This window comes from Salvelinus fontinalis, chromosome 12, assembly GCF_029448725.1.
Source record: "Salvelinus fontinalis isolate EN_2023a chromosome 12, ASM2944872v1, whole genome shotgun sequence".
Classification (NCBI taxonomy): Eukaryota; Metazoa; Chordata; class Actinopteri; order Salmoniformes; family Salmonidae; genus Salvelinus; species Salvelinus fontinalis.
The window spans coordinates 29,450,682-29,464,843 of NC_074676.1; positions in this window are offsets into that span (position 1 = coordinate 29,450,682).

A 14,162-nucleotide genomic window follows, 5' to 3' on the forward strand; every position below is an offset into this window, starting at 1 on the left:
GTTTGACTCACAGATATAATTCAAACGGTTTTAGAAACTAGAGAGTGTTTTCTATCCAATAGTAATAATAATATGCATATTGTACGAGCAAGAATTGAGTACGAGGCCGTTTGAAATGGGCACCTTTAATCAGAGCTACTCAATACTGCCCCTGCAGCCATAAAAAGTTAAACACACGTGTCGCCCCAGCCTCCCTCCCTCCTGCTGTGCTAGCTGGAGGCGGGGGCGACTGAGGGACAGTGTTTTCTCAGTTCATGCAAAAACCAATGGGATGCAGGAATGCCCACATGCAGGAACGCCCTGAATTGCACACTATTGAATGTCAGCTCTATTCATGGAATTTCTATCTGCAATGTTTGAGAACGTTTTTGGTGGCACATTTGGTGGCACAGAAAGAAAGGATAAGGGATAGCAAACAATATGTTGACTAAATCCCTCTTGCCACTACACTATATCTGACTGGATAAATAACTTTATTTTGTGTTAATGTGGACCCAGTGACTCAGACTTGAGTATTTGAACCAAGACTTGAGCACTTGGATATTGGACTAGCCATAGGGACTCGTGACTCAACCATTGGTGACTCGGACTTGGACTCGAGCACAGGGGACTTGGGACTTGATTCGGACTCGGCTACATCACTGGGTTAAACAGTCATTAGCTCACGTTATAAGTCATTAGCCCTATTCTATGCTGGCTGGCTGCAACCTTGACAAAGGGGTAGATGTAACATAGTAAATGTAAATTATAGTATGATATGTTACATTTCGTATGGTACTGCCACATTCAAAACAACTTGTCTGAATTATCTGACTTCAGTGCTTTCAAGACAACTGGGAACAAGCTCCTTATGGGAAAAATAATTTAGAACGTTCATCCAACTCGGATACTCGGGCATCTTTCTAGAGCTTTGACTTTGACCTATTTTTTTACCTATTTTTTCCCCCAGTTGTCTTGAAAGCACCACAAGTATTCATTTGTGGATGTCCATCATCCATTTAAAATGATCTGTTACGAATTGCCATTTGTACAATATGTTACAAATTTGCTAAACGTATATTTTACAAATTCCAATTTGTTGTGGCTAACGTTAGCTAGGTGGATAACACTAATGTTAGCTAAGTGGCTAATGCTAACATTAGCTCGTTTTTTTAATTACCTTTATTTAACTCGGCAAATCAGTTACAATGACAGCCTACTCCGGCGAAACCCAGATGACACTGGGCAAATTGTGCGCCATCCTCTTTGACTCCCAATCACAGTGTGATACAGCCAGGATTCAAACCAGGTACTATAGCGATCACCTCTTGCACTGAGATGCAGTGCCTTAGATTGCTGCGCCACTCAGGAGCCAAGGGTTAGAGTCAGGAGTTAGGTTAAAGGATTAAGGTTTGGGGAAGGGTTTGCTAACGTGCTAAGTAGTTGCAAAGTAGCAAACAAATAGTAAGTAGTTGCAAAGTTGCTAATTAGCTAAAATGCTTAAGTGGTCTGTGATGAGATTCAAACACGCAACCTTTGGGTTACTAGACGTTCGTGTTATAGGTCTACCCATCCACCCCGACCAACCACCATACCAAAACGTAACACATACTAATTTGAGTGTCCGGATTTACCTTTACTATGTTACGTCTAGTCTATGAGACCAGGCTGTACTTTTGGACATCATGTGGCTGCAGCATCTGTTGAACGTTGATAACAGTACATTTTCCAATAGTGAGCACCCATTTTAGATGACTTAATGTGGGGGGAGGTGTCCAAATGAAAAGCGTGCCCAAAGTAAACTGCCTGCTACTCAGGCCCAGAAGCTAGGATATGCATATAATTGGTAGATTTGGATAGAAAACACTCTAAAGTTTCTAAAACTATTAATCAAATCAAGTTTATTTTATATAGCCCTTCGTACATCAGCTAATATCTCGAAGTGCTGTACAGAAACCCAGCCTAAAACCCCAAACAGCAAGCAATGCAGGTGTAGAAGCACGGTGGCTAGGAAAAACTCCCTAGAAAGGCCAAAACCTAGGAAGAAACCTAGAGAGGAACCAGGCTATGAGGGGTGGCCAGTCCTCTTCTGGCTGTGCCGGGTGGAGATTATAACAGAACATGGCCAAGATGTTCAAAATGTTCATAAGTGACAAGCATGGTCAAATAATAATCAGGAATAAATGTCAGTTGGCTTTTCATAGCCGATCATTAAAAGTTGAAAACAGCAGGTCTGGGACAGATAGGGGTTCCATAACCGCAGGCAGAACAGTTGAAACTGGAATAGCAGCAAGGCCAGGTGGACTGGGGACAGCAAGGAGTCATCATGCACGGTAGTCCTGACGTATGGTCCTAGGGCTCAGGTCCTCCGAGAGAGAGAAAGAAAGAGAGAAGGAGAGAATTAGAGAGAGCATACTTAAATTCACACAGGACACTGGATAAGACAGGAGAAGTACTCCAGATATAACCAACTGACCCTAGCCCCCCGACACATAAACTACTGCAGCATAAATACTGGAGGCTGAGACAGGAGGGGTCAGGAGACACTGTGGCCCCATCCAATGATACCCCCGGACAGGGCCAAACAGGAAGAATATAACCCCACCCACGTTGCCAAAGCACAGCCCCCGCACCACTAGAGGGATATCTACAACCACCAACTTACAATCCTGAGACAAGGCCGAGTATAGCCCACAAAGATCTCCACCACAGCACAAACCAAGGGGGGCCGCCAACCCAGACAGGAAGATCACGTCAGTAACTCAACCCACTTAAGTGACGCACCCCTCCGAGGGACGGCATGAAAGAGCACCAGTAAGCCAGTGACTCAGCCCCTGTAATAGGGTTAGAGGCAGAGAATCCCAGTGGAGAGAGGGGAACCGACCAGGCAGAGACAGCAAGGGCGGTTCGTTGCTCCAGAGCCTTTCCGTTCACCTTCACACTCCTGGGCCAGACTACACTCAATCATATGACCTACTGAAGAGATAAGTCTTCAGTAAAGACTTAAAGGTTGAGACCGAGTCTGCGTGTCTCACATGGGTAGGCAGACCGTTCCATAAAAATGGAGATCTATAGGAGAAAGCCCTGCCTCCAGCTGTTTGCTTAGAAATCCTAGGGACAATTAGGAGGCCTGCGTCTTGTGACCGTAGCGTACGTGTAGGTATGTACGGCAGGACCAACTCGGAAAGATAGGTAGGAGCAAGCCCATGTAACGCTTTATAGGTTAACAGTAAAACCTTGAAATCAGCCCTTGCCTTAACAGGAAGCCAGTGTAGGCTTTCTTCAAATTTCTTGGTTCTAGTCAGGATTCTAGCAGCCGTATTTAGCACTAACTGAAGTTTATTTAGTGCTTTATCCGGGTAGCCGGAAAGTAGAGCATTGCAGTAGTCTAACCTAGAAGTAACAAATGCATGGATAAATTTTTCTGCATAATTTTTGGACAGAAAATTTCTGATTTTTGCAATGTTACGTAGATGGAAAAAAGCTGTCCTTGAAACAGTCTTGATATGTTCGTCAAAAGAGAGATCAGGGTCAAGAGTAACGCCGAGGTCCTTCACAGTTTTATTTGAGATGACTTTACAACCATCAAAATGAATTGTCAGATTTAACAGAAGATCTCTTTGTTTCTTGGGACCTAGAACAAGCATCTCTGTTTTGTCCGAGTTTAAAAGTAGAAAGTTTGCAGCCATCCACTTCCTTACGTCTGAAACACAGGCTTCTAGCGAGGGCAGTTTTGGGGCTTCACCATGTTTCATTGAAATGTACAGCTGTGTGTCATCCGCATAGCAGTGAAAGTTAACATTATGTTTTCGAATAACATCCCCCAAGAGGTAAAATATATAGTGAAAACAATAGTGGTCCTAAAACGGAACCTTGAGGAACACCGAAATGTACAGTTGATTTGTCAGAGGGCAAACCATTCACAGAGACAAACTGATATCTTTCCGACAGATAAGATCTAAACCAGGCCAGAACTTGTCAGTGTAGACCAATTTGGGTTTCCAGTCCCTCCAAAAGAATGTGGTGATCGATGGTGTCAAAGGCAGCACTAAGGTCTAGTAGCACGAGGACAGATGCAGAGCCTCGGTCTGACGCCATTAAAAGGTCATTTACCACCTTCACAAGTGCAGTCTCAGTGCTATGATGGGGTCTAAAACCAGACTGAAGCATTTCGTATACATTGTTTGTCTTCAGGAAGGCAGTGAGTTGCTGTGCAACAGCTTTTTCTAAAATTTTTAAGAGCAATGGAAGATTCGATATAGGCCGATAGTTTTTTATATTTTCTGGGTCAAGGTTTGGCTTTTTCAAGAGAGGCTTTATTACTGCCACTTTTAGTGAGTTTGGTACACATCCGGTGGATAGAGAGCCGTTTATTATGTTCAACATAGGAGGGCCAAGCACATGAAGCAGCTCTTTCAGTAGTTTAGTTGGGATAGGATCCAGTATGCAGCTTGAAGGTTTAGAGGCCATGATTATTTTCATCATTGTGTCAAGAGATATAGTACTAAAACACTTAAGTGTCTCTCCCGATCCCAGGCCCTGGCAGAGCTGTGCAGATCCAGGACAGCTAAGCCCTGGAGGAATACGCAGATTTAAAGAGGAGTCCGTAATTTTCTTTCTAATGGTCATGATCTTTTCCTCAAAGAAGTTCATGAATTTATTACTGATGAAGTGAAAGCCATCCTCTCTTGGGGAATGCTGCTTTTTAGTTAGCTTTGCAACAGTATCAAAAATATATTTTGGATTGTTCTTATTTTCCTCAATTAAGTTGGAAAAATAGGACGATCGAGCAGCAGTGAGGGCTCTTCGATACTGCACGGTACTGTCTTTCCAAGCTAGTCGGAAGACTTCCAGTTTGGTGTGGCGCCATTTCCGTTCCAATTTTCTGGAAGCTTGCTTCAGAGCTCGGGTATTTTCTGTATACCAGGGAGCTAGTTTCTTATGAGAAATGTTTTTCGTTTTTAGGGGTGCAACTGCATCTAGGGTATTGCGCAAGGTTAAATTGAGTTCCTCAGTTAGGTGGTTAACTGATTTTTGTCCTCTGACGTCCTTGGGTAGGCAGAAGGAGTCTGGAAGGGCATCAAGGAAGTTTTGTGTTGTCTGAGAATTTATAGCACGACTTTTGATGCTCCTTGGTTGGGGTCTGAGCAGATTATTTGTTGCGATTGCAAACGTAATAAAATGGTGGTCTGATAGTCCATGATTATGAGGAAAAACATTAAGATCTACAACATTTATTCCATGGGACAAAACTAGGTCCAGAGTATGACTGTGGCAGTGAGTAGGTCCAGAGACATGTTGGACAAAACCCACTGAGTCGATGATGACTCCGAAAGCCTTTTCTGTAAATTGAAATTTGCTATCGTAAATGTCAGCAACACCTCCGCCTTTGCGGGATGTTACTAGTGTAACCAGGAGGTGAGGCCTCATTTAACACAGTAAATTCATCAGGCTTAAGCCATGTTTCAGTCAGTCCAATCACATCAAGATTATGATCAGTGATTAGTTCATTGACTATAACTGCCTTTGAAGTGAGGGATCTAACATTAAGTAACCCTATTTTGAGATGTGAGGTATCACGATCTCTTCAATAATGGCAGGAATGGAGGAGGTCTTTATCCTAATGAGATTGCTAAGGCGAACACCGCCATGTTTAGTTTTGCCCAACCTAGGTCGAGGCACAGACACAGTCTCAATGGGGATGGCTGAGCTGACTACACTGACTATGCTAGTGGCAGACTCCACTAAGCTGGCAGGTAGGCTAACAGCCTGCTGCCTGGCCTGCACCCTATTTCATTGTGGAGCTAGAGGAGTTAAAGCCCTGTCTATGTTGGTAGATAAGATAAGAGCACCCCTCCAGCTAGGATGGAGTCCGTCACTCCTCAGCAGGTCAGGCTTGGTCCTGTTTGTGGGTGAGTCCCAGAAAGAGGGCCAATTATCTACAAATTCTATCTTTTGGGAGGGGCAGAAAACAGTTTTCAACCAGCGATTGAGTTGTGAGATTCTGCTGAAGAGCTCGTCACTCCCCCTAACTGGGAGGGGGCCAGAGACAATTACTCGATGCCGACACATCTTTTTAGCTGATTTACACGCGGAAGTTATGTTGCGCTTGGTGACCTCTGACTGTTTCATCCTAACATCGTTGGGTCCGACGTGGATAACAATATCTCTATACTCTCTACACTCGCCAGTTTTAGCTTTAGCCAGCACCATCTTCAGATTAGCCTTAACGTCGGTAGCCCTGCCCCTTGGTAAACAGTGTATGATCGCTGGGTGATTCGTTTTAAGTCTAATACTGCGGGTAATGGAGTCGCCAATGACTAGGGTTTTCAATTTGTCAGAGCTAATGGTGGGAGCCTTCGGCATCTCAGACCCCGTAACGGGAGGAGTAGAGACAAGAGAAGACTCGGCCTCAGACTCCGACTCGCTACTTAACGGGGAAAACCGGTTGAACGTTTCTGTCGGCTGAATGAGCGACACCAGTTGAGCATTCCTACAGCATTTCCCTCCAGAAGCCATGAGAAAGTTGTCCGGCTGCGGGGACTGTGCGGGGGGATTTATACTAACGTTACTATCTGTACTTACTGGTGGCACAGACGCCGTTTCATCCTTTCCTACACTGAAATTACCCTTGCCTAACGATTGCGTCTGAAGCTGGGCTTGTAGCACAGCTATCCTCGCCGTAAGGCGATCGTTCTCCTGTATATTATGAGTACAGCGACTGCAATTAGAAGACATCATGTTAATGTTACTACTTAGCTTCGGCTGTTGAAAGTGCTGACGAACCATGTCCAGATAAAGCGTCCGGAGTGAAAAAGTTGAATGAGGGAAAAAATTTAAATGTTATCTGTGAGTATAACAGAACTGAAATGGTAGGCGAAACCCCGAGGACAAACCATCAACAACAAAAAAAATCAGCATACCACTGATTTCAATGGCTGGCACTTCTATAATAGTGTGAAATTGTCCCCGATTGCAGTTCCTAGGGCTTCCACTAGATGTCAACAGTCTTTAGAAAGAGTTTCAGGCTGGTTTTTGGAAAAATTAGGGAGAAGTTGTAGTTTTTCTAGTGGCTCCCATTTTGGCTGTAGTGTTTCCAAGCGCCTGGCCGAAAGAGGGCGTTCTTTTTTTAATCTCTGGTAAAGACAATAACGATTATCTGTCTTAAATTTGATTGTGTATTTGCGTATTAGGGTACCTAAGGTTTGATTATAAACGTTGATTGACTTATTGGTAACGTTTGGGATTCATTTTGTATGCATTTTGTAGGAGGGAAACCGAGTGGATTATTGACTGAAGCGTGCCAGCTAAACTGAGTTTTTATGGATATAAAGAAGGACTTTATCGAACAATAGGACCATTTGTAATGTAACTGGGACCTTTTGGAGTGCAGACAGAAGAAGATCTTCAAAGGTAAGGCATATATTATATCACTATTTCTGACTTTCGTGTCGCAACTCCCTGGTTGAAAATGATTTGTTTTGCATTTGTGTGCTGGGCGCTGTCCTCAGATAATCGCATGGTTTGCTTTCGCCGTAAAGCATTTTTGAAATCTGACACGGCAGCTGGATTAACAACAAGTTAAGCTTTATTTTGATGTTTTGCACTTGTGATTTCATGAAAGTTAAATATTTATAGTAATTTAATTTGAATTTTGCGCTCTGCAATTTCACTGGATGTTGGCCAGATGGGACGTTAGCGTCCCAATGATTCGCAATAAGTTTTAAAGCTGTATGCTGCTATGGTGCCAAACTGCTGCAGAACTTCACTTGGTAGTTTATGCTGGTAACAGGTATCACCAGCCATTTCAGTCCATACCGCACCAGGAGTATGGAGTTGAGAGTGTGCAGTGACACACTCATTTGGCTGAACAGCCGCCGCAACAACCTCCGCATTTGAGTGTGGCAAGGAGAGGACAGCGAGTGCAGCTTTGCACAGTTCTTCAAATGGATTTGACCCGGAAGAGTCTGTGTAGTTATTGACTTCACTCCAAAACTCGACTGTATTTTCAGTTGAGTCCCACCTAAACAGATGGATGTTTCTCCTTTGGGAAACAATTTTATCAATTGTTTGGGGCTGGTATCCCAGTAGCTCAGCTACTTTAATCATTTCAGTGGTGCCTTTATTGTGCTTTAGCGTTTCCTTAACACTGAACAAGGCCATGTTTCGCAAGGCTTCAAGGTTGTCTGGGAGCCTTGCTTGCAGCTCCTTGCTTAAAGCAACAATGTAGTTGATGCACTGTCTCCGAATGACCTTTTTGTCCTCTGGCGCAAGACTGAGTTGGTACACTGTGCTCTCGAAAAGGTACCCAAGGTATGGTGATGGACTGAGATGTCCATCAATGGCATCCTTCAGGACATCAATTTTTGCCATAGGGTTGACTACTCTGCTGCAAATTGATGTTAAGAGGTCCAAAAGCTTGACAGGATCTGTTTGCTCTCCCTCAAACGACTTCACTACAACTTGTACGCCAGACAGAATTGATTTCAAGAATGTCAGGTAGACATAGTTGGTTTTGTCCATGTACATGGCGTGGAGCACATCCGCCATGTAGCAACGCTCACTGGCCTTGGTCAACTCAAAGTGGAGTTTCAGTTCTTCCCACTGGCTCAATATACGAGTTACCGTAGGCTCAATCGATAGCCAACATGTGGCACACACTTTGGTGATATGCAGGGGTTTCTGGCCACAATTAATGGTGGCATACACTGCTTTGTACGCCTCGCGCTGTTTTGGGGAAATGGAAAACCAGTTGTAGGTTTCCCTGATTAAGTACTCAACACTCCTAGGAATGGTTTCTTTGGATGCTGCACAGACAGCCAATTGTAAAGACTGGCACACACAGCGGATGAGTACCAAATTGGGCAATGCACATTCTTCCTTTAAAATCATGCGCATCCCGTTGTGCACCCCAGTCATCACGGACGCATTATCAGTGCCAATAACCTGAAGATTCTCTTTTTAAGATTACACTTCTCAAGAAACTCAACTACCGCCTTTGCTATTGATCTGGCATCGCCCCCCTCCAATTCAACCAGCCCGAGAAATGTGGACACAGCGGTTATTTTTTTTGCACTGAAATACCAAATCACCACCACACACAGGTATTTCGAGACACTGACATCAGTGGACTCATCCAAAAGGAGACTGAACTTCTCATCCCCCACATCTGATGTTACCCTTTTGAGAAAATAAGGAGCCAGTACTCCCCTAATCATTTCTGTGCACTTGGTGCGGTGTATTTGGAAGTTGTTGCTGCCACAGAATCTGAAAAGGCAGCTTTGCAAGCCATACCTAAATGGTCGCATGCTAGCAGCGAACAATGCTCTGCAGTGGCCATTGCCATAGTAGCTTCTGCGCTTTTGCAGTTATCCACTTTTTTAACCAACTGTGTTAATGTAGACTGCGTTGTGGGGTTGTACGGTTTTGATTTATTTATATGCTTTGCTGTAGCACAATGTTTTTTGATGTCATACATTTTTGCAAGCATATCTGATTTGCAGTGCGCCCGACAATCATCCCGAATTACTGGCTTCAGCCACCCTTTAAATTCAGGTACAGACTCCCACTCTTTTCTGTACTTCTTTTTTATTTTTTTATTTATTTAACCTTTATTTAACCAGGTAGGCAAATTGAGAACACGTTCTCATTTACAATTGCGACCTGGCCAAGATAAAGCAAAGCAGTTCGACACATACAACAACACATAGTTACACATGGAGTAAAAACAAACATATAGTCAATAATACAGTGAAAAAAATAAGTCTACAGTATATACAATGTGAGCAAGTGAGGTGAGATAAGGGGGGTGAAGGCAAACAGATATATGTATAAATAAATAAAAATATAAAAAGGCCATGGAGGCGAAGTGAGTACAACACAGCAAGTAAAATAAAAACTAAAAAAAACACTGGAATGGTTGGTTTGCATTGGAAGAAAGTGCAAAGTAGAGACAGAAATAATGGGGTGCAAAGGAGCAAAATAAATTAATAAATAAATACAGTAGGTAAAGAGGTAGTTGTTTGGGCTAAATTGTAGATGGGTTATGTACAGGTGCAGTAATCTATGAGCTGCTCTGACAGCTGGTGCTTAAAGCTACTTCTGGCTGTACAATTTTGATTGAGACATGTTGATTGATGTTGTAAGCTCTGTTCAAGATCAAACATATGTGACCAACTATATTCTTTGGGTTTGTCTCGTCGAACGCATATTACTGCTGCTGCAGTCATCCAACAATGCTTTTTAATTTGCTGAAATTGCTGCTGGCCTGCTGCTGCCTGTGCAAGAGCTGAGCGCCTGCTGCTGATGTCACTCACAATGCACTTTTGCAGCCAGGACATGTGTTGTGACTGAGTATGTGACAGCGAAAATCGTTTTTGTGTCATTTAGAGGGAAAATGAGTGCATTTTAGCGTTTGAGTCACTTTTCAAAAGTTGCTAAAAGCTCCAAATACATTTTTAAAAGTAGCTAAATTTGTTGCTAGGTGCTGTTTGAAAAAGAAGTTGCCAGGGTACTCTAAAAAGTTGCTAAATCTAGCAACAAAATTGCTAAATTGGCATCACTGCCTGAGAGTCCCTTCATTGAAAAGTCATAGTGCAACTGCAAAGCTGGACAAGGACAGTGTAATCACCTTATTGGTTTGCTGTACACTAGCAAACTACATCAAAATGGGATGCAAGACTGTCCCTCCCTCGCAGAGCAAAACTTCTTTACCCCAGACAGGTGAGGGATTGTAAGTGACCTCTACTGCCCAGTACCACTCCCCCTGCCTTGCGAAGAATTTGCACAAAGCCTTAAGAACCTCTGACATTGGAAGTACATTCATGCACTCCAGCACATCAGCCAAAGTTTACCCTTGCAGTATAGTGATCTGCCTTGACATATCAGACTCTCAATGTGCCAGAGCCCACCCCCACTGATGATTACCCACCTTTCCACTGCCTCCACAGCCCAGTAGCTTTACAACTGTTCTGAATCAAGATGAGATGGACCTTTACAGTGGTATGGAGACAGTCTGACGCAGAACATCTCAAGAGGGAAACTAGAGCGCAAAGTAACTATAAAGTCTGTCATCGTGTGCGCTCTCAGCGCATTACCTCATCTATACTGAACAAAAATATAAATGCAACATGTAAAGTGTTGGTCCAATATTTCATGAGCTAAAATAAAACATCCCAGAAATGTTCCATATACACAAAATGCTTATTTGTCTCAAATGTTGTGCACAATGTGTTTACAATCCCTGTTAGTTAGCATTTCTCCTTTGCCAAGATAATTCCTCCACCTGACAGGTGTGGCATATCAAGAAGCTGATTTCATGATCATTACACAGGTGGACCTTGTGCTGGGGGCAATAAAAGGCCACTCTAAAATGTGCAGTTTTGTCACACAACACAATGCCACAGATGTCTCAAGTTTTGAGGGAGTGTGCAATTGGCATGCTGACTGCAGGAATGTCCACCAAAGCTGTTGCCAGAGAATTTAATGTTAATTTCTCTGCCATAAGTATTTCATTCAGTACAGTCCAGTATTACTCTGGTATGTGGGAATGTGTTCCTGAAACAGAGGGGCATCCGCTCATTAACAGTTACCCTTTAGGGACAAATTGGAAGGGATCCTAGCATGAAGTAAAGGTAGTTTACCCAGGTGACACATATCCTACCCAGGTGACTGTGGAGTGTGATACATTGAAACAAACAGCTAAATCCAGTTCAAGGAGGCCCTGTCTAACACGGCACAGAAAGAGGAAGAACTGATCCATTAGGGTTAAGCTTTAAAGCCAACTCTAAGTGGGTATTCATCTGTTTTGTTTAAGCACTGTACCTGACTCCATCTATCCATGGTCTCTGCTGTTGGCTGTAAAGCCAGAAAAGCAGCTTTATAGTACTGTAGTCTCTAAATTCAGTGTAAATATTTTTCTTTTTTCACACTGGAAGCATAGAAGGAGGAACTGGTTTGCCTGAAGCTTCGCAATTTCCTAAGCCTGACGAACAACCTTGTTGATGCCTCTTCAAGCTGCTCCTCCGCAGGCAGAGGATTCTGATCATAATCATGGTCAAGGTGTGGTACGTTTGCCAAAACTGCAAGGTGAAAAGGAAGGGAAGAAAAATGCTTTTAACAAGCCCAACGACATGCTTTTAAAATTAGTACTATCAGCTCTACATCTTCTATTCCAAATACAGGCCATGCAAATGAATACTTGGGAGTTATTTTTCTGTTTGCAAATGAATACTTGGGAGTTAATAACGCTGACAGAAAAATGTACTTGCATGGCCTAAGTGTAGAGTAGACGGGGCAGAAACTGAGTATTCATTGCGAAAGATTGTATTTGGGAGCTAGTGACTGAGGTTACACCAAATAATGTAACCCACAAAAACACTAAAGTGACTGAAGTTCAGATAGCAAGTCTATACCTGAGCATAATTTGGCAAGCCATGTTCTCAGCTTGTGGGTCCTCATCCAGTGAGTCACTGGAGATATAAATCTGCTATGAACTATTGAAAATTACGGAAAAATACACATGTAATAATAGACAACTACCTTAGCTCATCTGGCTCCTCTGCAGGTGCAGCCTCACTGTTACACAGACAAATACAGTACAGTTGATGAACTGTAAGAAGGGCTGTTCTTACGCACCACAAACCCCCGAGGTGCCTTATTGCTATTATAAACTCGTTACCAAAATAATTGGAACCGCCCCCAGGTGGTAAAGGTAGGAAACTATATCTCCACTTCGCTGATCCTCAAAACTGGGGCCCCACAAGGGTGCGTGCTCAGACCCCTCCTGTACTCCCTGTTCACCCATGACTGCGTTGCCATGCACGCCTTCAACTCAATCATCAGGTTTGCAGATGACACAACAGTAGTGGGCTTGATTACCAACAACGACAAGACAGCCTACAGGGAGGAGGTGAGGGCACTTGAAGTGAGTGTGGTGTCAGGAAAACAACCTCTCACTCAACATCAACAAAACAAAGGAGATGATTGTGGACTTCAGGAAACAGCAGAGGGAGCACCCCCTTATCCACATCAACGGGACAGTAGTGGAGAAGGTGGAAAGTTTTAAGTTCCTCAGCGTACACATCAGACAAACTAAAATGGTCCACCCACACAGATAGGAGGCTGAAGAAATTTGGCTTGTTACCTAACATCCTCACAAACTTTTACAGATGCACAATTGAGAGCATCCTGTTGGGCTGTATCACCACCTAGTACGGCAACTGCACCGCCCACAACTGCAAGGCTCTCCAGAGGGTGGTGCGGTCTGCACAACGCATCACCGGGGGCAAACTACCTGCCCTCCAGGACACCTGCAGCATCCGATGTCACATCAAGGACAAAAACCAACCGAGCCACTGCCTGTCCACCCCGCTACCATCCAGAAAGCGAGTCAGTGCAGGTGCATCAAAGCTGGGACCGAGAGACTGAAAAACAGCTTCTATCTTAAGGCCATCAGACTGTTAAACAGACATCACTAACACAGTGAGGCTGCTGCCTACATACAGACCTGAAATCATTGGCCACTTTAATAAATGGATCACTTTAATAATGCCACTTTAATAATGTTTACATATCTTGCATTACTCATCTCATATGTACAGTTGAAGTCTGAAGTTTACATAGACTTAGGCTAGAGTCATGAAAACTCGTTTTTCAACCACTCCACAAATTTCTTGTTAAACAAACTAGTTTTGGCAAGTCGGTTAGGACATCTACTTTGTGCATGACACAAGTAATTCTTCCAACAATTGTTTACAGACAGATTATTTCACTTAGAATTCACTGTATCACAATTCTAGTGGGTCAGAAGTTTACATACACTAAGTTGACATGGCCTTTAAACAGCTTGGAAAATTCCAGAAAATTATGTCATGGCTTTAGAAGCTTCTGATAGGCTAATTGACATAATTTGAGTCAATTGGAGGTGTACCTGTGGATGTATTTCAAGGCCTACCTTCAAATTCAGTGCCTCTTTGCTTGACATCATGGGAAAATCAAAAGAAATCAGCCAAGACCTTAGAAAAGAAATTGCAAATCTCCACAAGTCTGGTTCATCCTTGGGAGCAATTTCCAAACACCTGAAGGTACCACGTTCATCTGTACAAACAATAGTACGCAAGTATAAACACCATGGGACCACGCAGCCGTCATACCACTCAGGAAGGAGACACGTTCTGTCAGAC